Genomic DNA, 22,015 nt, shown 5'->3' on the forward strand with positions numbered 1-22,015 from the left:
TGTCTCTGTCTAAAACCAAGACGTCAGATCTTTAGCCTAAGTAACATTAAGAATAAGGAGGAGAATGCAAATAATGCCCAAGCCTGCCCTTAAAAAAATCATAAAGAAATGAATAGGCTCTCCCAGCTTTACTAGCACATATTTCACAAGCTGTGCTTAGCCAATACAATCCTCATTAGTGCCACCTTTTTTGTGACAGTAAAACCTCCTACGATCCCATCTGTAAACCCAGTACTTAGCATGGAAAAATCCCATTAGCTAACACCAAGTGGCTCAGGAGAGCCCTTTCCAGGTGCTGATTTTCATTCACATCCCAGACTACCAGGAATGCAAGTAAGATAGACGAAGGTGAGGACAGGGAAGTAACTATGTTCTTTTGAGTCTAGCAGGCACTGGACGAGGTGCTCATATGTCTTTCCTCAAGCCTCTTCCTCTTGACCCTCAACAGCAATCCAGGAAGTAAATTTTATTATGCTGGCTTTGCAGATGAGAAAATTGAGGTTTGCAGGCATTAAGTAAATAATCCAAGTTCCCATATTGGAACTGGAATTAGCAGGATGCTGGGATTAATGCCTGGATGTCCAGCTTCTCATTCTCTGTTCTTCTGACTAGCCCACACAAGTGCCCTTTGCCTTTTTGTCTATTCCTGATGTTACCACTCCTACCCATGTGACCTAAGTTAGTAGTTATTTAATTCTCCTAGCCTCAGTATTCTGACCTATTCAATGGAAATAGCAGCATTTGTTCCACTGCCCTCCCTGGTTGCTGTGTGGACAAAATGAAAGAATATATGAGACAGGGATGGAAAGAGGTTCTCCTTGCCTCTTTTTAAAGGCTTCACGCCAATTCTATCCAACTCAGTCAAGGAAGGGAGAATGACTGTGTGGAGAGAAGCCTATGGGTGGGGTGTAATTGTAGAGTAACAAATCAGCTGTTTATACTCCATATGAGCACATCTCTAGGTATGGGAATTTTTTTTTTTCAATCCCACACCTTAAGATGAGATTCTGTCCCACTGAGACCCTGCTGAGCAGCAAATAATAGGTATCAACCACCTTTCCTCAAGCTTCCTCCACCTGATGCATGAGAGCAACGTGGCTGAAGGGAGACAGGAGGTGTGCGGTAAAGGGGTGGAGAGGGTGATGGCTTGTAGGATTTTTTCACTAGGTCAGCTCATGGCCTCCGTGACAGTGGGGCTGAAATGATTAAAACAGAAACACCTTCACTGAAGCAGGTTCAGTTGTGACACATAGGATGTTTTATAAAGTCCATATTTCTGTCCAATATGGGAAATTTTCAGATCAAACCTCAATCAGAAAGTTATTGAACTAGCCAAGAAGAGGAAGATAATGCGGAGACAGAATTGCAGTCCCACATAGGATGGGGCAGTGGGCCAGGGCACACATGTGAGGGTTCCCGGGAAGCATAAAGTCATAGGGCCAAGCAAACAGAGAAAGGCAGTTCAAGAGAGGAGTGCACGAGGAGTGCTGGGCATCTTCTAAAGTGCATGGAAGAGACAGAATATTCTGAGCATCACTTTTGGCAGAGCCCATGCACTTTTCTTTAAAAAAAAAAAAAAAAAACCTTTAAAAATGTTGAGAACATTTCAAATGTGCAGAAAAGTTGCAAAGATATCCAAAGAACTCCCCAAAACATATTCTTTATGCAGACTTACCAAGTGTTGACATTTTGCACATTTACTTTATCATGCTGTCCCTCTCCCTTCCTCTCGCTCTATAATTTCTTCCTGAACATTTAAGAGCAAGTTGCAGAAACAATGCCATTTTGCTCCTACATACGCTGTGGATTTTCCAAGAACAAGGTCATTTTTTTTCTATAACCTCAGTACAAATATTAAAATTAAGAAATTTAGTAAAATTTTTTATTGAATCTGAAGTAGGTAAATTATTTTTCTGCAAAGGGCTAGATAGTAAATATTTTCAGTTATGGGCCAGGGGTGTTCAACCTTTTGGTTTCCCTGGGCCACAATGGAAGAAGAAGAATTGTCTTGGGCCACACATAAAATATACTCTGACACTAATGATGCTAATGAGAAAAAAAAAAAAACTCATAATGTTTTCAGAAAGTTTACAAATTTGTGTTGGGCCGCATTCAAAGCCTTCCTGGACTGCATACAGACTGTGGGCTGTGGGTTGGCAAGCTTGTTATAGGCTTGACAATGTCTGTCACAACTATTCAACCATGCCTTTGTCATACAAAAAGCAGCTATAGTCAATACATAAATAAATGAACATGGTTGTGCTCTAATAAAACTTTATTTGAAAAAGTGGGTGGCTGACCAATTTGGGCTACATGGCCATAGTTTGCTGAATGATGACCAGACCTGCAGTCACACCTTTCTTTGTGTCGTTCAGGATTGGTATTCTTTTATTTTTTTTTGAGACAGAGTCTCACTCTGTCATCTAGACTGGAGTGCAGTGGTACAGTCCTGGCTCACTACAGCCTCGACTGCCTGAGCTCAAGTGATTCTCCCACCTCAGCCTCCTGAGTAGCTGGGACCACACGCATGCAGAATCACACCCAGCTAATTTTTTGTTTTGTTTTGTTTTTTTGAGATGGAGACTTACTCTGTTGCCCAGGCTGGAGTGCAGTGGTATGATCTTGGCTCACTGCAACCTCCACCTCTCGGGAAGCCATTCTCCTGCCTCAGCCTCCACAGTAGCTTGGATTACTGGCGCAGGCCACCATGCCCCACTAACTTTTTTTAATGGTGGCTTTTAAATTTTATTTGCTTATTTATTTATTTTTATTGTGTTTTGGGCTCTGGTGTACATGTGCACATCCCGAATCCTGCAGGATTGTTGCATAGGTACATACATGTCATGGTGGTTTGCTGTCTCCATCTCCCCTGCCCCGGTCGCCTACATCAGGCATTTCTCCCAGAATTATCCCTCTCTATCCTCCCCACCCCTTACTGTCCCTCCCCTCCCCTCCCCTCCACCCACTCCCCACCTATCCCAGTGAGTGTTGTTCCCTTCCCTGTGCCCTTGTGTTCTCATTGTTTGTCACCTGCCTATGAGTGAAAACATGCAGTGTTTGATTTTCTGTTCTTGTGTCAGTTTGCTGAGAATGATGGTTTCTAGACTCATCCATGTCTCTACAAAGGACATGAACTCGTTTTTTATGGCTGCATAGTATTCCATGGTATTTATGTGCCACATTTTGCTTGTCCAGTCTATCATTAATGGGTATTTGGGTTGATTCCACGTCTTTGCTATTGTAAACAGCTCCTCAACAAACATACGTGTGCATGTGTTTTTGTAGAAGAATGATTTATAATCCTTTGGGTATATACCCAGTAATGGGATTGCTGGGTCAAATGGAATTTCTATTTCTAGATCCTTGAGGAATCACCACATTGTCTTCCATAGTGGTTGAACTAATTTATACTCCTACCAACAGTGTAAAAGTGTTCATGCCCCACTAATTTTTTTGTGTGTGTTTTTAGTAGAGACGGGGTTTCGCCACATTGACCAGGCTGGTCTCCAACTCCTGACCTCAGATGATCTGCCTGCCTTGGGCTCCCAAAGTGCTGGGAATACAGGCATAAGCCACCATGCCTGGCCCACGCCCAGCTAACTTTTTTTTATTTGAAGAGATGAGGTCTCAGTATGTTACCCAGACTGGTCTTGAACTCCTGAGCTCAAGGGATGCTCCTGTCTTGGCCACCCAAAGTGCTGCAATTACAGGTGTGAGCCACTGTGCCTGTCTAATAATTGACATTCTTGAGTACAAGCTGGTTATTTTGTAGAATGTCCTTCAATATGGCTTTCCTTGATTTTTTTTGCAATAAAATTTAGGTTTTGTAATTTTGGCAGGAATATAACAGAAGTGATGTGGGTCATAGCATCATAGAAGGGCCACATGGTGCTGGCTGGTCCCCTTATTGGTGCTGAAGCACATGTTTTTAAAATGAGGGATTTGAGTAATTTCAAACAGAATAAGAAATGTTTCTGCAGATGGTAGCAAGGGTCGTGACACATAGAAGGGACATCTGAAGGGGAGGACCAGGGCAAGGAGAAGGGATATCCAAGCCTGGCTAGAGCACAAAAGTGGAGCAATAACAATAATTATCACTAGTAATGAGGTATTATTTAATGAACACTTACGTGCCAGACGCCATGAAAAGTATTAAAAAATATGTCATCTCCTTTAATCCTCTCATAATGGTATGAAGCACGATCTATTGTTACTCCATTTCACAGATGGGATAATAAAGGTGTAAGGGAGGTAGGAAAGTGCAACAGTGGCCCCAGTTCTTTTCTCTTCCCTATATCTATTGCCTTTGCCATGTAACTTTGCTGTTCTTACCACAAAAGGGCCAGGGTATTGTAGGGGAGGAAAAGTATCTTTTCCTCGTCACCTATTGCTAGGTTCATAGCTAAGGCCCTTGTAATGAAAAACAGTTTAAGAAGAGAAAAGCTTGCACATCTGTTTAGGATAAGTTTTACATGACACAGGAGCTTTCTAAGGAAAGGAAGACTCAAAGAAACAAACTTGTATGTTTTTATGCTAAGTTTGATGTAGAATGGACAGTTATGAAGACATATAATTGGACAAAGGGATTATGATCTAATGGTAATAAACTGGAAAACGTAGCAAGGCCTCTTTGCTCAGATTCCTCTCTGATACTCTGTGTCTTCAGAGATAAAGATGCTTCTTTCCTCCAGATATAGGGAGGACATCTTGTGAATGGGGGTCTTATATGACTTGCTTCAGGGGAATGTCAGAAAATCTTTCTTACGTTTTGTGACCTGCTTCAAGGGAGAAGGGTGAGAGGAAGGCGAGAGTGACCTTCCTGCTTCTGTTGTTTCCTCAAATGCTAAGGTGCCATATTTTGGGGTAGTGTCCTGAACTCTGTCATAATATTTTCTTACCTTTTGATACTGAGTTTGGCTGAGTGACTTCTTTTGACAAAAGGAATGAGGTAAAAGTGACCATATACCAGTTTGGAGCTTAGGTCTGAGAGGCTTTGCATATTTCTGCTTGCTCTCTTGTCCCTCTGTCATTGCCAAGAGAAGAACATGTGGGCTCCCTCTGGTCCTGAGACAGGATGAGAGATGTGCAGAGCAGAGCTTTAGCATCGAAGCCCAGACTACATCAGCCAAACCCCAGTTGACTTGCACCCTTGTAAGATTTATAAAATGATTGTTAATTTAAGTCACTGTGTTTGGGAATGATTTGTTATGCAGCACTAGCTAACTGATTACAAAGGACTTAATTAACTTGCCCATGGTCACACACTACAGTAGTCCCCACTTGTCCAGGGTTTTGCTTTCTGAGTACAATTCAATAAGATATTTTGAGAGAGAGAGTCCACATTCATATAAATTTTATTACAGCATATTGTTATGCTGCTTCTATTTTATTATTAGTTATTGTTAATCTCTTACTGTGCCTAATTTATAAATGAATGTTTATCATATGTACTTATCCATATATAGAAAAAAATAGTATGTATGTATACGGTTCAATACTACATGAGGTTTCAGGCATCCACCAAGGGTCTTGAAAGGTATCTCCTGCAGATGAGGAGATATACAACTGTACTAAGTTGTGCAGCCAGATTCTGAAGACAAGTTGATATTCCATAAACTGTCGTTTTAATCATCATGCTCTAGTTACATATTGCTGTCAAATTTACACTTACGTGGATCTTTCCCAAGAATCCTTTTGTTGACTTTATCAAGTACATGTGTTCTTAGAGAATCAGCGGTCCTAAAAATGTTGAGGATCATTTAGAGATTCTGAACCTGCTTTCCTTCTCCCCATCAAAACATCATGCAAACAAACACGCAAGACTTCAGGTAGTTTTGGGTGGTTTATGAGTCCCCCAAAGGTTTTTCACAAATCACCGAGAAATGTATAAACTACAGGTAAAAAATCCTGGTTCTACATCTGAATCTGACCCAGGTGGACCCTCCCTAATGGCTAAAATCAAGATTTTTTATTATAAAAACGAGGTGGACAGACTCACTTGCTAGATTCTTCCCTTTCATTTGTGTAGCATTTTCTGTATTTGATGACAACTACTGTGTTTATCCTCATACCTCCTATTTCCAAAGCCCCTTGCTTACAGTCTAAAAACCAAAAACATCTTTGTGGTGATCTAGAAACAAGAGGGTTGTGTCAGAGTTGCTCTCCTGCCGGCTTTGCTTTGCCTTTGCCATAGCCTCTGCCTGCTTTGCTTGTGTTTCTGGATTAAACTGGACCATATTTAGAATACCCCAGTCAGCCCCTCATTCTTCCTTTCTGATAGGGCTTGGTGTTGGTTGCTGTCTCAGGCCCAGGATCCGTGTGTCCAATCATGAATCGCATATGCCAGGTAAAATGCTATGAACTAAAAAAATAGCAATAGCTGACATTCTTGAAAGCTTATTATGTGCTAAGCATGGAGAAAAGTGTCTTTTACCCATCCTCTCACTGAATCCTTATACAAACCCAGGGAGGATGTTTATACTGTTATCTTTTTTACAGTTAGGGAAGCTGTGACTAAGAGCTAAGTAAATGAGTGAAGAGTATAGTCAGGACCTGAGCCCAGATTCCATAGCCGGTATTATCACCTACTGGCCTTCCTTAGCACTAAATCTCTGAACTTCTCTATTGTTCTTTGGGTCATCACTTATGTCCTGTGATGATCTCCTAACTCCATTGATTGCATAAGTTATAGCTCTCCTCACTCCCACTTTAGTGCCAGGAATGAATTTTTGTTTTGGTTTTCCTGCCCCATTTTGTTCCTACTACTTCAATTCACAGGAATTGGGCCCTTTCTGTGAGCCCCAGTATGACAGGCTGGCCCTGAAGAAATTTCCTGTTGATAATTGGCTACCATCTGACCCCCAAATTACCCTGACCCTCAATCCACTACTAATGAGTCCCTGAGGAAGCCATCATATTGATGATTGTCATCATGAGATGCCCATGCCTTTTCTCTATGGGCTGCAACTGACAGGAAAGATTTCCTGGGGAGATTGGACCTGGGCTGATGGTTGAAATCTGATAATCCAAAAGGCATGGGGAAAGAAGTCATTCATGAGTACAAGGATGAACTCCAAAGAGGCTGTTTCTAGGAACATAAACAAGTGTGGATTCAGTCATACAGTGATATTTTGTGCCCACCATTTTGGTGAAATTTGTCCCTCAGGCAGTTGGATTTGCACAACTCCCCCCCGCCCCCCACACACAAAGAGGCTTAATTTATTAGACATATGCAGGCAATAGACAACTGTCTTTTAGGTAAATATCACAAAGGGAGCTGAAAAAGAAACACATTGTTCCTTTGCTAGAAGGATAGGAGAAGTTGGTAGCTAAGAGGTCACCAAAAAACTGCGAAGGCTTCTAAGGTTTTGTTTTGTTGTATTTTAACTCTCTCTGGTCAAATAAGGGCAAGTGTTATCTAAGTGCCTAAGGAACAGCAAGTGAGATGGAAAGACCAGTGGTTCATTCATTCACAGGGAAAAACTGAAGGTGTTCCCACCTGGGACCTGAGGATTTGTAGTTTCAAAAGTGGTCAAAAGAGGCAAAGAAGACTGTTGGTCATACTGGGAGGCCTGGGACACTGACGAACTTGCCAAAGTCTTCAGGGACAACAAACTATAACCCTCATCATCCAGGTCATTGCTGTCATGTCAGGAAGCTTGGTCAGTCACCTCAGACAATGTGGGCTGGGTCCTTAAGGCCAACACAAGAACATATGAGCCACCAAATCCTCAGTGTGTGGGAATGTGGGCCCAGGGTTGATTACAAGGGAGCTGGGAGGTTGTCAGTCAATCTGTTATAACTTTAAGGCCCCTGAACTTGCCAAAGGCCTTAGAGTAGGAATGGAATTCAAGAAAGTAGCTGGATGCAGGTTTAAATATGCAGAGAATGACCCTAGACTCCTCCGTCTCCTATGTCTTAGGGTATCCTACACTTGATGGGGCAATGGTGTTTCTTTGGAGAGAGTAAAAGTGAAGGTAGGGTGGGAAGATTATTTGTTATAGCTTTTCTTTCCATCTCTACCAAGTAACACCAGCTTTCTATTAAAGGGAAGAAGCTGATTTTTATCCTGCCTCTTTTCTCTTAGGTTGAAAGTCTTAAAATTTGTCTAACTTCTGAGAAAAAAAATGCCTCAATCTGTTCTTTCTTTCTTTTTTAATGGTTCAATCTGTTGTTCAGGTCCAGAACTTCCACTGTTTTCCCAGCAGACTTTGTTTGAAAGCTAAGAATAGCAAGCAAGATTCCTAAAGCAAAGTTAGGAGTAGCAGAACTAATTCCTTGATTCTCGAGAGCCTGTGGGCTGTAATATGCAATAAATGCTAGAATGATCATTGATACACCAGAAAACTTCAACCCAAGGCATCTCTTGGTAGTTTTCTTTGACCTCCTACGTCCTTAAGGCCCACTGCAGAATTAAATGCTACCCTATCTTTCATTCCACTGCACTGTGTGTGTGTGTTAATAGAATTTATCACATTGTGTTGCAATCAGTTTATGACCTCCTTGAGAAGACAGACTGGATCTTCCTTCACTTTTGTGTGCCTGGAACCAAGTAGATGTTCAGTAATTAACTGTTGGTTGACTTGATGAACATTTTCATGTACCAGCCACAATCAAAGTTCTTTTGAAATAAATATTAAAAACATAAACTTTGAGAGAGATGCTCTTTTCATTTATCTTCTTCTCAAGTTTTCCTTTAAACCGCTTCATATTGCTTTCCAACAGACCGCCTTATTTTCTCCTGGGAGTCTGGACAAACCTCTTCTCTATTTCCCGTCAAAGATGAATTCCCTCTTATGGCATTCTTAGAGGTATAGCACAGTCATTTAAAAATCATTTTAAAAATGAAGTAACCTCCACTAACATATCTGACATATCTGCTAATATTATAAGACTCAGATTCTATAAAAGCTTTTTTAATAAAAAGCACCTCATTGATTAGTATCATGTATTTATATGACAAATGTATCATGAATTTGTATAATACTGACCAATGAGGTGCTTTTTAGAAAAGAGGATTCAATTAATTCTTTACAGAGATGTTTTTTCCCTCATCAATGGATTTTCTCTACTCCTTTGTTCATAGGGATATTATGAGGTGATAAGAATAAGCTTTGACCTTAGAGTTAATCTGGACTCTAGAGTCCTCCATGTTTTTATAAAAATACATCAGGTTTGCAGAATTAATCACGATTGTGTCCTGTCCAGGGCCCCAGGAGTCAGTATATATGGAAGTTGTGTCCATTCTTCAAGAACAGAGACATCTCATCTGGGGATTAAGAGTATGTGACAGATTAAGAAAGTTTATCCCTTTAAGCATGAAATCTTTTCTACTATTTTAACAATCTTAGATGGAAATCTCTTTCAAATGCATTACACGCTTACCCATCTTCCTTTTTTGTCTTTTCCCTGCTTATTTCCTAAGTTCTCAGTGCTGCACATAGTTTATTCTTTTCCTATGGGCTCAGGGCAACATTGCAGCTGAGGCTGGCCATTCTACAAGGCAGCCCCAGGGTCTCCATTCTAGAAAACCCATCTATCTGGGATTGTTCACCTTTCCTACCTCTCCCCCTCTTGCCAAAATGGAAATAATATTACTTTTGCTAATCATAGAAATAACAGATATTGCTGAAATTTAAAAAGAATATAGGGTTATATAAAGTGGAAAGATAAAAACTGGGAATGTATCCTTTGGAAACTTTTAAATGCATAAAAACACACACTACTCATTAACTGTATGACCTCAGTATTAACTGCAAGCTCAAGCCTTCCTTTCCTTGCTCCTATTTCCTAGTCTCTAAACCAGCGGTCATAGCAACATTACAGGATTGTTGTGAGGGTCAGCCGAGCACGTAGTAGAGTAGCTGGCATATAGCAAGTGTTAATAAATGTTTATTCTTTCCCCTAACCTTCCCTTTGGTAAATTATTTTAAGAGACAGTATAGTTTAAAATATTAGTTCCATGCGCTCTTTCTCCACTGCTGTCAGTGAACATTTATTGACATGTGACCATGTGTAGTAATGACAACATGAGTGAATACGTTCCGTGTGCCAAATTATCTGTTTTAATTCTCACATCTCCTATAGTGCAACACCTATTGTCTGCCTCATTTCACAGATGACGAAACTGAGGCTTGGTAAGACCAAGTAACTTGGCAAGGTTACAACGTTAGAGCCAGTGGTGGGTAGAGCCAGGAATGACATGGAGAAAATCTGACACCAAACCCTGTGTGCTCAATGGCCACATTATTTTGCCTCTGAATAGACTGAGATAATATAAGACAGAAGGGTGTCAATCTGGGGAGATAAAATATGCAGATGTGCATAGGTCACTAATTCCCAAACACAGGTATCTATTCTCTCCTGGGCTTATCTTGCCCCATGGTGTAAAGAAGGCTTCACATAGCTGACTCCCTCTGCTCCATGTTGGACCTGACACTTTCCTAGCCGTGGATGCTCCACTCTTACTGCAACAGACCTACACTAACTGAGCTCTCCTCTATCAATGCAATCTCCATACTCCCTTCAGCTAGCGGCACCACTGCTCCTCTCAGACCTGGAATCTCAGCTTCATGCTTCCCTTTCTTGGCTTCTCTTAACCTCTGTCACCCCATTGTCCTTTCTTTCCTTTGAAAGAACTTCTAGTTCAGTGGTTAACCTACATTTCTCATCAGTTCTCTAGGTCAAGTCTTCATGACCTCATGCCTAGATAATAATGAGCTTCACCACTACTTTTTGAAAAATCCAGTTTCTCTAGATCCATAGAAACAGAAATATTTGGAACTAGAAGAGTTTTAGGAGATCATCTACCTAGATTTTCAAAAAATGTGTCTCCAGAATCTGGCTTTCTCACTTAAGACTCAACTCAAGAGGCACTTCCTTCATGCCACTGACTCTGGCTCCTTAGGGAACCTGTGCTTTGGGTAACATTCGTTCTGCTTGCTCGGCTGGGTGTAGGGACCAGATGTTCTCAATTCTGCCCCACAGCACCCAGCACAGGGCCATGTACACAAAATTTGTCCAATAGATAGCTATTAATTGATGGGCTGGTGAAGCAGACAATTGCATAAATGAAGAGGGTACCATAGGGACTGCAGTAATTAGGAAAGACTTCATGAAAAATTAAGATGTGTGGTGGGCTTTAGAGGATGAGCATTCTGATTTATTTTATTTATTTGGCCAGAAACAAAAATTAGATCTCCAAAAGGATTTTTTGCATTGCTTTGAGGTGGTCTGGGAGATCTGGGGAGACATAACCTTCTCACGGTTGCTGACTCCCAGATGTGTATCTCCAGACAGAGCCTGCCATTTGAACTCCAGATGTGTCCGTCCAACTGCCTGCTTGACGATTCCATGTCATAGACATCCCACATTCCTCATGTCCTGGACCATCACTGCCTTTCCCCTTTCCATCTGCTCCACCTGAGGTCTTTCTCATCTTAGCTAATGGTACCTCTATCTTCCTGCTTGCCTAAGCCCCGAACCCCAGAGCCATCCTTGACTGGCCTTATCCACTTGACATCCAAATCAACAAAAAATCCTATCCTTTCTACCTTCAAAATGTGTCCAGAATCTGATTTCTTATCCCTTTTACTGCTCCCTTCTAATGGGCCCCCCTACTTTTCTTCTCACCAACCCTATTTTCAACACAGCAGCCAAAGTGAATCTTAGTAAAATATAAGCAAGATCATGTTACTGCTTGGCTCAAGACCCTGCAGTGGCTCCCTGTTTCTATCAGAGAAAAATCAGAGCCCTACAATGGATACACCATCTGGGGTCCCCAGAACCTCTCTGACCTCATATCTTACCACTCTTCCTTGGCTTATTCCCCTCCAGCCACACTGGGCATCTTCTTACTTTCCGAGGCTGGTTGGGCTGTGGAACTTGCTGCTCCCTCTGCCTGAACCCTTTCTCTCCTATGTATCTGCTGGACTGATTCTCACATACTTCAAGTCTTTGCTTACATGTAAGGTGACCATATGTCCTTGTTTGCCCAGAACAGTCCCAGTTCACACCTGCTGTCCCAGCATAATTATGAATAGCTTCCTTTTGTTCTGTTAAATGTTTTTCAGTTTGGATGATAAATTATATGTTTACTCTACTCGAATGTCATGTTCTCAGTGAGTCCTAACCACTCCACTTAAAGCTTACCCTCCAAACCAATCATTGGCATTCCCATTTATGCTTATCCTATTCTATTTTTGCCATTGCAATGATCACTCTGTAACCTGTTATATAATTTGATTATTTGGTATGTTTATCAATTATTGTTCATCTCCCTCACTAGAATGTATACTCCACCAAGGGAGGAATTTTTGTCTATTTTGTTCATCGGTAATACCCCTGTCACCTTTCTAGTGCATGGCAGGAGTTCAAAAGTGTTTGATTAATGCAATCATTTTGAAAGGCAAAGAAGTGTGATTTCTTCGATCTTCACATAATTTATGAGGAAAGCAAGGCGGAATATTTGAGTGATGCCAAACCGACACAAAATCCAGGATGCGTGCTCGCTGTGCCGACCTGCTCGAGAAGGACTCGGAAGTCGTTTATTAAAATCAGCATCCTATCTCGATGTGCTGTGTTAGAGCATCTTCAGAGCAAAAATGGGGGTGAAGAAAGGGATAAGAAGACAATTGTACTGGAATCCAAGATAACTGTCATAAAACTTCACTGTGAACTTTCTAGCATCCAAGTAAAAGGGAAAAGATCAGATTACATAAAAAAGAAAGGCATTTATTTAAAGGAGACATACAGCTCCAAGTTTATGTTTCAAGAGGAAATTATCATGTTGGCTCCTTTTAATTGGTGGTGTGGATTGGGCATGTTGATTTTTTTAAAGTGGAAGTAACCACATACCTGGTTGCGCCCAGGATAGTCACAATTTATACCTGCTGTCCCAGGGAAATTGTTAATACTCAACGTGTCTTGGTTTGGATGATACGAGGTCACACGGCAAAGGACATTGAATGACATGACAGATATGACTTTTGTCTTTACACAGGGGATGCAGACAGTTTCCTCATATGACCTTTGGAAAGCCCAAGGCTATAAGGATAAGCTGTGTTCCCTTGAGAATCAAGACACTCTTTGAGCAGCACACAGTTTCATACTTGCTCAGGATCAACTCAAATTTAGGGAGGTTCCACCATTAAGAAGCTCATGAAGCTCCAGTTACCTCTTGATGTTTCCTGCCAGGACCCTCATTTACCAAGCACTTCAATCACAGTGCCCTGTCTAGGTTCATTTGCTCATTCTGGGCCTTTGCAAGAGGTTGGTAAGGTCAAAGTTTTCACTGGATCTGTTGGGGAGCTGGAGAAGATTCCTCATAGATTTATAAGCCGCTTTAATGTGGGCTGAACTGTGCCTTCCCATTCACCAATAAGATTTTTTTAGACGATAATATAATTTTGACCCCCATCTGCTACATTTATAAACTATAGATTTCCCATGAAAAGTCAATTCCTTCATTCTACCATGTTCAGTTGGATAGTACCTAAAAACAACCACGAAAAGCCACCTGGGTAAACGCAAGTCATTTTCTAAAAATCTAGTATCACAGTTGTCTGAGTTTACAGTGCTTTATGAATTTTGGACTGGGAGGGGAAAGACCCGGTTCTTTGCCTTGGCTCTGCTGCTCTTTTGCCTCTCTGAGCCTTTATCTCCTCGTATGAAGGAGAGGATATGAACTCTATTTCTATAGTACCTGTAGTTTGATTGCTGTAATTCTCCTGTAGAGCTGTCTGTTTAGAACGTCTCAGCACTGTTGACAGGAATCTTCAGAACACCTGGTCTTCTGGGCTGTTGACATCAAGGGCTCCTCAGAGCTCAACTTGCAGGGCCAGCCTGAGGCCTATGAGAAGGCAGAGAGAGCTGGACTACATACTTTGTCCCTAATCCCCACCTTGCCACTTCTCTTTTTTGTGGCACTGAAGGTGTCTTAGTCCCTTTGGGCAGCTATAACAAACAACCACAGACTGGGTGGCTTATAAACAATGGAAAGTTATTTCTCACCGTTATGGAGGCTGGAAAGTCCAATACCAAGGGATCAGCAGATTCAGTGTCTGGCAAGGGCCTTCTTCCTGTTTCATAGAAAACCTTCTTCTCACTGAGTCCTCACATGGCAGAAGGGGCAAGGGAGCTCTCCAGGGTCTGTCATGGAAGGACACTAATCCTATACATGAGGGCTCCATCCTCATGATCTAGTCACCTCCTAAACACGCTACCTCCAAAAACCATCCAACTGGGGATTAGGTTTCAACATACAAATTTTGGAGTGACACAAATATTTGACCCATAGCAGGAGGGTCCTTCAACAGTGACAAGTCAGGTCAGAACTAGCGTCTTGGGAAGTTGCAAACCTCAAGGGTTCTTGTGGTCACTTCTCTTTCCCCACCCATTAGTAAGAATGGATACAGTATATCTGCCACAAAAATGAATTACCTGTTTGGAGCACTGACCATGTGCCATGCATGGTGCTAAGCATTTTGCCACATTTAATTGTCACAATGACCCCTGAGGCAGAATGATAGTTTTTCTCATTTTGTGAGTGAGGCCCTTAGTCTCGGGGAGATGAAGACTTGCCAAAGGCCACGTGGTTAGGATGTAGCCACGTAGCATTCCAGCCCAGGTCTGTGTGGCTCTGAACTGCACATAGGTAAAGCAACGTAAGCTTCTGAATTACATCTGCTGTCTTCAAAATGGCAGCCATTAATCTGATACATGAAGCATGGGCCAATGGGAGGAACCATTAATCTGCCATTGCCTCTAACCTAACATGACCAGTGAGGTAATTTCAGGTTAGCTTGAAGCGGGGAGAAAGAAGAGATGCCCTTCAGAGCTGTACTGCTCAGAGGGCTCTAAGGTCACACAGCTGAAGCCAGCGGCACTGGGCCTGTGAGGAAGAAGGATCCAGCTCCTTTGTCCCTCAGAGTGGGCCAGGGCTGAACTGTGAAGATGGGTCTGACACCCTCTCTTCTCACGTCAGCTCCCACATTACTTCCAATTTGAAAGCCACTGAAGTGGACACAAAAGGCAACAGAGCCTGAGGCCTTGGCACCTCTGCCCATCCTGCAAAGGTCAGCACAGTCTTATCTAGAATGCAGCTGAGGAGGCAATTTCCTTGAACACTCTGGGCTGGGAGACACTTTCTCCCTCTTCTCCTTTTTGTGTTTCTCCTGCATTCCCATTCAGGACCTTGTGCTATTGAAGTCTTTGAAGAAAGAGTGGGATACGGCCTGGGGGAACCAGCAGGGGAAGAGGGCAGGAGTGGGGAGGGCTATGTCTGATCTAGTCTGCTCTCCCTCTCCACTCCTGCATAACATGCCTTCACCTGGAAGCTTCCTAACCTGAAGTACAAATGAGACCCCTTGGGATCCCAAAATAGCTCCCCTCACTGCTGCCCAGCATCCATTTATAGCACAGCCTCCCTGCAGCCCCCGGCTGCCTCTGAGACGCACTTCTGAGGTCAGCGCCCGCGAACACCAGGCTCAATGTCACTGGAGTACGGAACTGCTCATAAAGAACCTATTATGGTCTTGTCACTGTTTTTCAGGACTCGCCCCAACCCTCAGAGACTTTAAAGGGCCAAATTTGTTTTGACTGAGAGCCAGACCACTTTTTGTCCAACAATAACCCAGAAGCAGGTCAGATTCCATCCCCTATGCCCGGCAGCAGGTGAGGACGTTGCACTTGGTGGCAGCAGGACAAACAGTACTGAAGTTATGCCTGGGTCTCAGGCCAAGTAACTCGGACACCCCCAGGGAAGATTGACCATTGGGCTTTATGTATGTACACGTTATTTTATTAGCAATAAAACTCAGGCTATTAATTGACTTTCTCCACTTATGTTATTCATACATATTCTGAATGTCAAATTACAAAGCAAAGAGAAAGAGCCCCAACCCCAACGAGCTGTGTTCCTTCCGTATTTCCTCTTCATACTCCATCTAAAAAAGATGAACTTTGACCCACTATCTCTCACATGGCTTATTTAGAGAGGGCCCAAAATAGTCCATGAACTAAGTATATTTTGCTTTTTCACTGTCAATCCTAAGTAGAGCCACGAGGGCAGAAGTGACCCTGGTTGGCCTCTCAAGTGGTAGTGAGGCTCCTGCTTTCTGCAACAGCCACCGGCGCTTGTCTTCATGAAATATTTTTTTTGTTAAAGCAAACTCAGACCTCATCTGGAGCTTGTCCAGGGCAATTCTCTGAAGTCAGAGTCTTCCTTTCTAAAGTCACTGAGCAAAAGCAAGTCTTTGTGGACCTACCCTATCAGAGTGGAGGCCTGACGTGAGCTTACAAAAGCTTAGGTCATTCACTGCACATGGTTGCAAGCTAAGGCATCAGAGCCCCTCCGTCGGGGGTGGGGGCGGGGCAAGAACTTATGTCTTGTGGCCACACAGCTAGTATTTCTGCCACATTTCCATTAAATGCTAGGTGTGTGGCTCTCAAATAAGCCACTCTGTTCCTGCATGTCCGTGATCCTGTCTGTGGAGTATGTATGGTGACAGTTTGCTGACATCAGATCTTCCCATATGGCACATGATACATATAAATCACTCGGATTAACCATCGTTATTATTTTGACAGGGAAACAAACCACATCACATATGATCTTTGTTGCAGGTTATTTTCTAGCCAATGCTTTTAAAAAAATTAAACATATGCTACCACTCGTCGTAAGGCAAATGATAAAACGGGCTTCTCCTCTCCTTCTCGTTATGCTGAGTCTCCATCGCTCAGAATCCTTTTCATTATCATTGTCATTAAAAGCATTCAGGGTTGGATCAGTGGATATTGCCTAAAAAAACGACAAGGAAGAAAAGGAAAAGCCAACTAACTCACATGCATATGAAACAGAACTTTCTTTTTCTCTAAGCAAACTTAAAAAAAAATTTTGGTACTTTGAGCTCTCACCCTGGTAAACAAAAGAATCATAGTCACAGTCAATCTAGGACCTTTCCTTTCAAAGCAGGTATTGGATTTTTATTCTGGGGTGAGGAGTAGACGAGGGGAAATCAGTTTGAAATTGGGACCTCTGGTCTTCAGACACCGTCATGCAGCCTCTCTTGCATCCACCGTGAAGCTTTCGTTTCCTCTGGGATTTGAATGTCTGTTCGTGAGGGTCACTTTTGCAAACTGCTCGTTTGATTTCAAGGCTCTTCTGGTTTGGCTTTTTCTCAGTGGCTTTCATCCCACACGGGCTGCGGGAGCCTCAGGGAGCTGTTTGAGGTTCTGTATCATCCCTTTGCCATTCTTGGGATCTCCTCCAACCCCACGACATTCTGTGATCTGTGGGAACTCTACAAGAAGAGTCTCAGACCTGCTTGTCTAGACATGACCACACCTGCACATGATTTGGCACAAGGAAACACTGAAGCATGGAATTTTCCTATGATCTACTCAAGAACAGGCGTGATCCCTCCCTATCACATGTCTTAACATTGGACCACAGCACAGGGCACTTCCTCAGGTACCAGTTGGCATCTACTCTCACTGTTTCTTCTTCTCTTATTCTTTCTCCCCTAGCTTCTGACATCTTTCTCCCAGGGACAAGAAAAACTGAACATGAGTATTTCTTGTTTTCTTTGAAATAGACTTTAATGTTTAGAAAAGTTTTAGGTTTATAGCCAAATGGAACAGAAAGTACAGAGATGTTTCATCTTTCCCCTGCCCTCATGCAAGCATAGCCTCTCCCACTGTCAACATCCTGCACCAGAGTGGTACATTTGTTGCAATTGATGAACCTACACAGATGTGTCATTATCACCCAAAGTGTATGGTTTACATTACGGTTCACCCTCGGTATTATACATTCTATGGTTTTGACAAATGCAAAATGACATGAATCCATCATCCAAGTATCATATGGAATAGTTTTACTGGCCTAAGCCTCCTCTGTGATCTGCCCACTCCATTCTTCTTCCCTGCCAACCCTGGCAACCACTGATTGTTTTACTATTTCTATAGTTTTGCCTTTTCCAGAATGTCATATAATTGGAATCACACAGTATGTAGCTGTTTCAGATTTGCTTCTTTCACGTAGTAAGATACATTTAAAGTTCCTCCATGTCTTTTCATAGCTTGATAGCTCATTTCTTGTTAGTGCTGAATAATACTCCATTTCTGGATGTACCACAGTTTATCCATTCATCCACTGAAGGACATCTTGATTGCTTTCAAGTTTTGGAATTTATGAATAAAACTTCTATAACTGGCCAAATGCAGTAGCTCACGCCTGTAATCCCAGCATTTTGGGAGGCTGAGGTGGGCATATCACCTGAGGTGAGGAGTTCGAGACCAGCCTGGCCAACATGGTGAAACCGTGTCTATCAAAAATACAAAAATTTTCCAGGCATGGTGGCATGCACCTGTGGTCCCAGCTACTCAGGAGGCTGAGGTAAGAGAATCACTTGAACCTGGAAGGCAGAGTTTCCAGTGAGCTGAGATTGCACCATTGCACTCCAGTCTGGGCAACAGAGCAAGACTCCATCTCAAAAACAACAACAAAAACAAAAAACTATAATCATTCATGTGCAGACTTTTGTCTTCAACTTTTGGGGGCAAATAGAAAGGAGCAAGTGTCTTAGTTTATTTCATGCTGCTGTAACCAAGTACCACGGGCTGAGTAATTTATTATAGTATAGACATTTCTTTGGGTCATAGTTCTTGAGGCTGGGAAGTCCAAAGCCATTGGCTGGGCATCAGATGAAGGCTTTCTAGCGGCATCATCCCATGGTGGAAGACAAGAGGGTGAGGGAGAGACGGAAAGAGAGGGGAGAGGGGAAGAGTGCTGAACTTAACCTTTTATCAGAAACCTACTCCCATGATAAGAGCATTAATGCCTTCACAATGGCAGAGCCCTCATTACCTAATCACCTCTTAAAAGTTCCACCTCTCAACACTGTCATGCTGGGGATTAGGTTTCCAACACATGAATATTGGAGGACACATTCAAGCCATAGCAGTATGATTGCTGGATAATAATTTATGTCTTGAAATCTACTCTTTATGTCACGCATTGAATAAGCCCTTCAGGGACTAGATTTGTTCTTTATATTGAAAATTTTCAAAAAGTGAAAGAAACGGAATATGAACCCCTGTGTATTCATCACTTGGCTTCTGTAATTATGAATACACGGCCAATCCCGTTTCATTTATATCCCTACCCACTTGTCTGATTATTTTGAATAAAATTCAACATATTGTACCATTTCACCTTAGCTCTAAATGATAAAGATTTTTTTGAAATACATAACCATAATACCATTGTTTTACCCTAAAGACAAAACCAAATCAATAATTCCATAATATTGAATATCCAGGCAATGTTCACATTTTCACAGTTGTCTTATCTATTTTTTATAGTTTATTGTTCAAGCCAGGATCAAAATAAGTTCCATATACTGCAATTGTTTGACATGTATGCTGTATTAGTCTGCTCAGGCTGCCATTACAAAATACAATACCATAGGATAGGGAGTTAAACAGCTTTTTTTTTTCTACGGTTCTGAAGGTGAGGAAGTTCAAGATCAAGGTCCCAGCAGATTTCTGCTGAAGGCTGGCTTCCTGGCTTACAGATGGCCACCTTCTCTCTTTGTCCTCACATGGCCTTCCTCCCTTTCCTCTCTCTCTCTCTTTCCTTCTTTCCTTCCTTCCCTCCCCACTCCCTCCCTTTTTCCCTCCCTCTCCACTCCCTCCTTTCTTCCCTCCCTCCCTCCCTTCCTTCCTTCCTTCCTTCCTTCCTTCCTTCCTTCCTTCCTTCCTTCCTTCCTTCCTTCCTTTGTTTCTCTCTCTTTCTTTCTCTTTTTCTCTTTCTTTCTTTCTTGGGTCTCACTCGCCTGCCCAGGCTGGAGTGCTGGAGGGTGGTGGTGCAAGCACACTCACTGCAGCCTCGACTTCAAGTGATCCGCCCACCTCAGCCTCTGGAGTAGCTGAGACTATAGGCATGCACCATCACACCTGGCTATTTATTTATTTATTTATTTTTGTGTGTGTAGAGACAGGGTTTCACCATGCTGCCCAGGCTGGTCTTGAACTGGTTTCAAATGATTCAACCACCTCAGCCTCCCAATGTGCTGGGATTACAGGTGTGAGCCACCCTGCCTGGCCCACCTGGCCTTTCTTAGATGAATATGCATGGAGAGAGAGTGTGGGCAAGGGATAGCATTCTCTTCTCAGAAGACCAGTAATCTGGCCTGGCACAGTGGTTCACACCTGTTATTTTAGCACTTTGGGAGGCAGGAGTATCACCTAAGGTCAGGAGTTTGAGACCAGCCTGGCCAACATAGTGAAGCCTCATCTTAGGTAAAATACAAAAATTAGACGGGTTTGGTGGCACATGTCTATAACCCCAGCTACTCAGGAGGCTGAGTCAGGAGAATCACTTGAACCCAGGAGGCGAGGATTGCAGTGACCTGAGATTGCACCATTGCACTCCAACCTGGGGATAAGAGTGAAACTAAGTCTCAAAGAAAAAGACCAGAAATCCTCTCAGATTGGGATCCCACCCTTATGACCTCACTCTTAACCTTGATTACCTCCTAAAAGCCCTGTCTCCTGGTACAGTCACACTGGGACTTAAGGCTTCAACATACAAATGTTGGGGACACATTATTCAGTTTGTAGTAAATATCTTTTAAGTGTCTTTCAATCTGTAGATCCTCTCACCCTTCCTCATTTGACCCCTCCTTCATTAATTTTGCTGGTGGAGATTCCCACAGTTTGGATTTTACTGCTTGCCGCTCTGTGGTGGTGTTGGAACATATCCCTCTACTCTGTGTGTAAACCAGCAGTCAGATGAAGAGAGGCGGTTAGGTTGGCAGAACTACTTCCTAGGAGAAGAGGCAGGTTCCTATCAGGAGGCACTATTCCATGGGAGTCCCTGTTTCTGTGAAGTTAGCAGCCCTTAGTGATTATTGCCATATCCATAATTCTATTAGAGGTTACAAAATGGTGATTTTCTAATTTTATTATTACTCATTTATTACCAAAAGTAATTCAATAAAGTGAAAATCCTTCTTGTCAACTATTTAGTTATGCTGAGGCCTAGTGCAAACAGAAAAGGTAGAATAGAGCATGCACGGTTGCTCACACTTGTTATACCAGCACTTTGGGAGGCCAAGGCAGCTGGATCACCTGAGCCCATGAGTTTGAGACTAGCCTGAGCAACATGGCAAAATCCCATCTCTACAAAAGGTTTAAAAATTAGCTGGGCATGGTGACTCATGACTGTAGTTCCAGCTACTCTGGAGGCTAAGTTGGAAAAATGGCTTAAGCCTGGGCAGTTGAGGCTGCGGTGAGCCATGATGGTGCATGGGTCTCAAAAGAAAAAGGAAAGGAATGGAAAGGAAAGGAAGGAGGGAAGGAAAGGGAAGGAGGGAAGGGAAGGGAAGGGAAGGGAAGGGAAGGGAAGGGGAGGGAAGGGAAGGGGAGGGGAGGGGAGGGGAGGGGAGGGGAGGGGGAAAAACGCTTGATTGCTTGATTCTTACCTTTTAAAAAAAAATCTGCCGAGAGATCTGCTGTGAGTCTGATGGGCTTCCCTTTGTGGGTAACTCGACCTTTCTCTCTGGCTGCCCTTAGTATTTTCTCCTTTGAAAATGCTCATCGTCACTGGTCATCAGAGAGATGCAAATCAAAACCACATTGAGATACCATCTCACGCCAGTTAGAATGGCGATCATTAAAAAATCTGGAGACAACAGATGCTGGAGAGGATGTGGAGAAAAAGGAACACTTTTACACTGTTGGTGGGAGTGTAAATTAGTTCAACCACTGTGGAAGACAGTGTGGCGATTCCTCAAGGCCTTAGAAATAGAAATTCCATTTGACCCAGCAATCCCATTACTGGGTATATATCCAAAAGACTATAAATCGTTCTACTATAAGGACACATGTACACGAATGTTCATTGCAGCACTGTTTACAATAGCAAAGACCTGGAATCAACCAAAATGCCCATTGATAATAGACTGGATTGGAAAAATGTGGCACATATACACCATGGAATATTATGCAG

The sequence above is a fragment of the Callithrix jacchus genome, chromosome 10 (genome assembly GCF_049354715.1).
Source record: "Callithrix jacchus isolate 240 chromosome 10, calJac240_pri, whole genome shotgun sequence".
Taxonomy (NCBI): domain Eukaryota; kingdom Metazoa; phylum Chordata; class Mammalia; order Primates; family Cebidae; genus Callithrix; species Callithrix jacchus.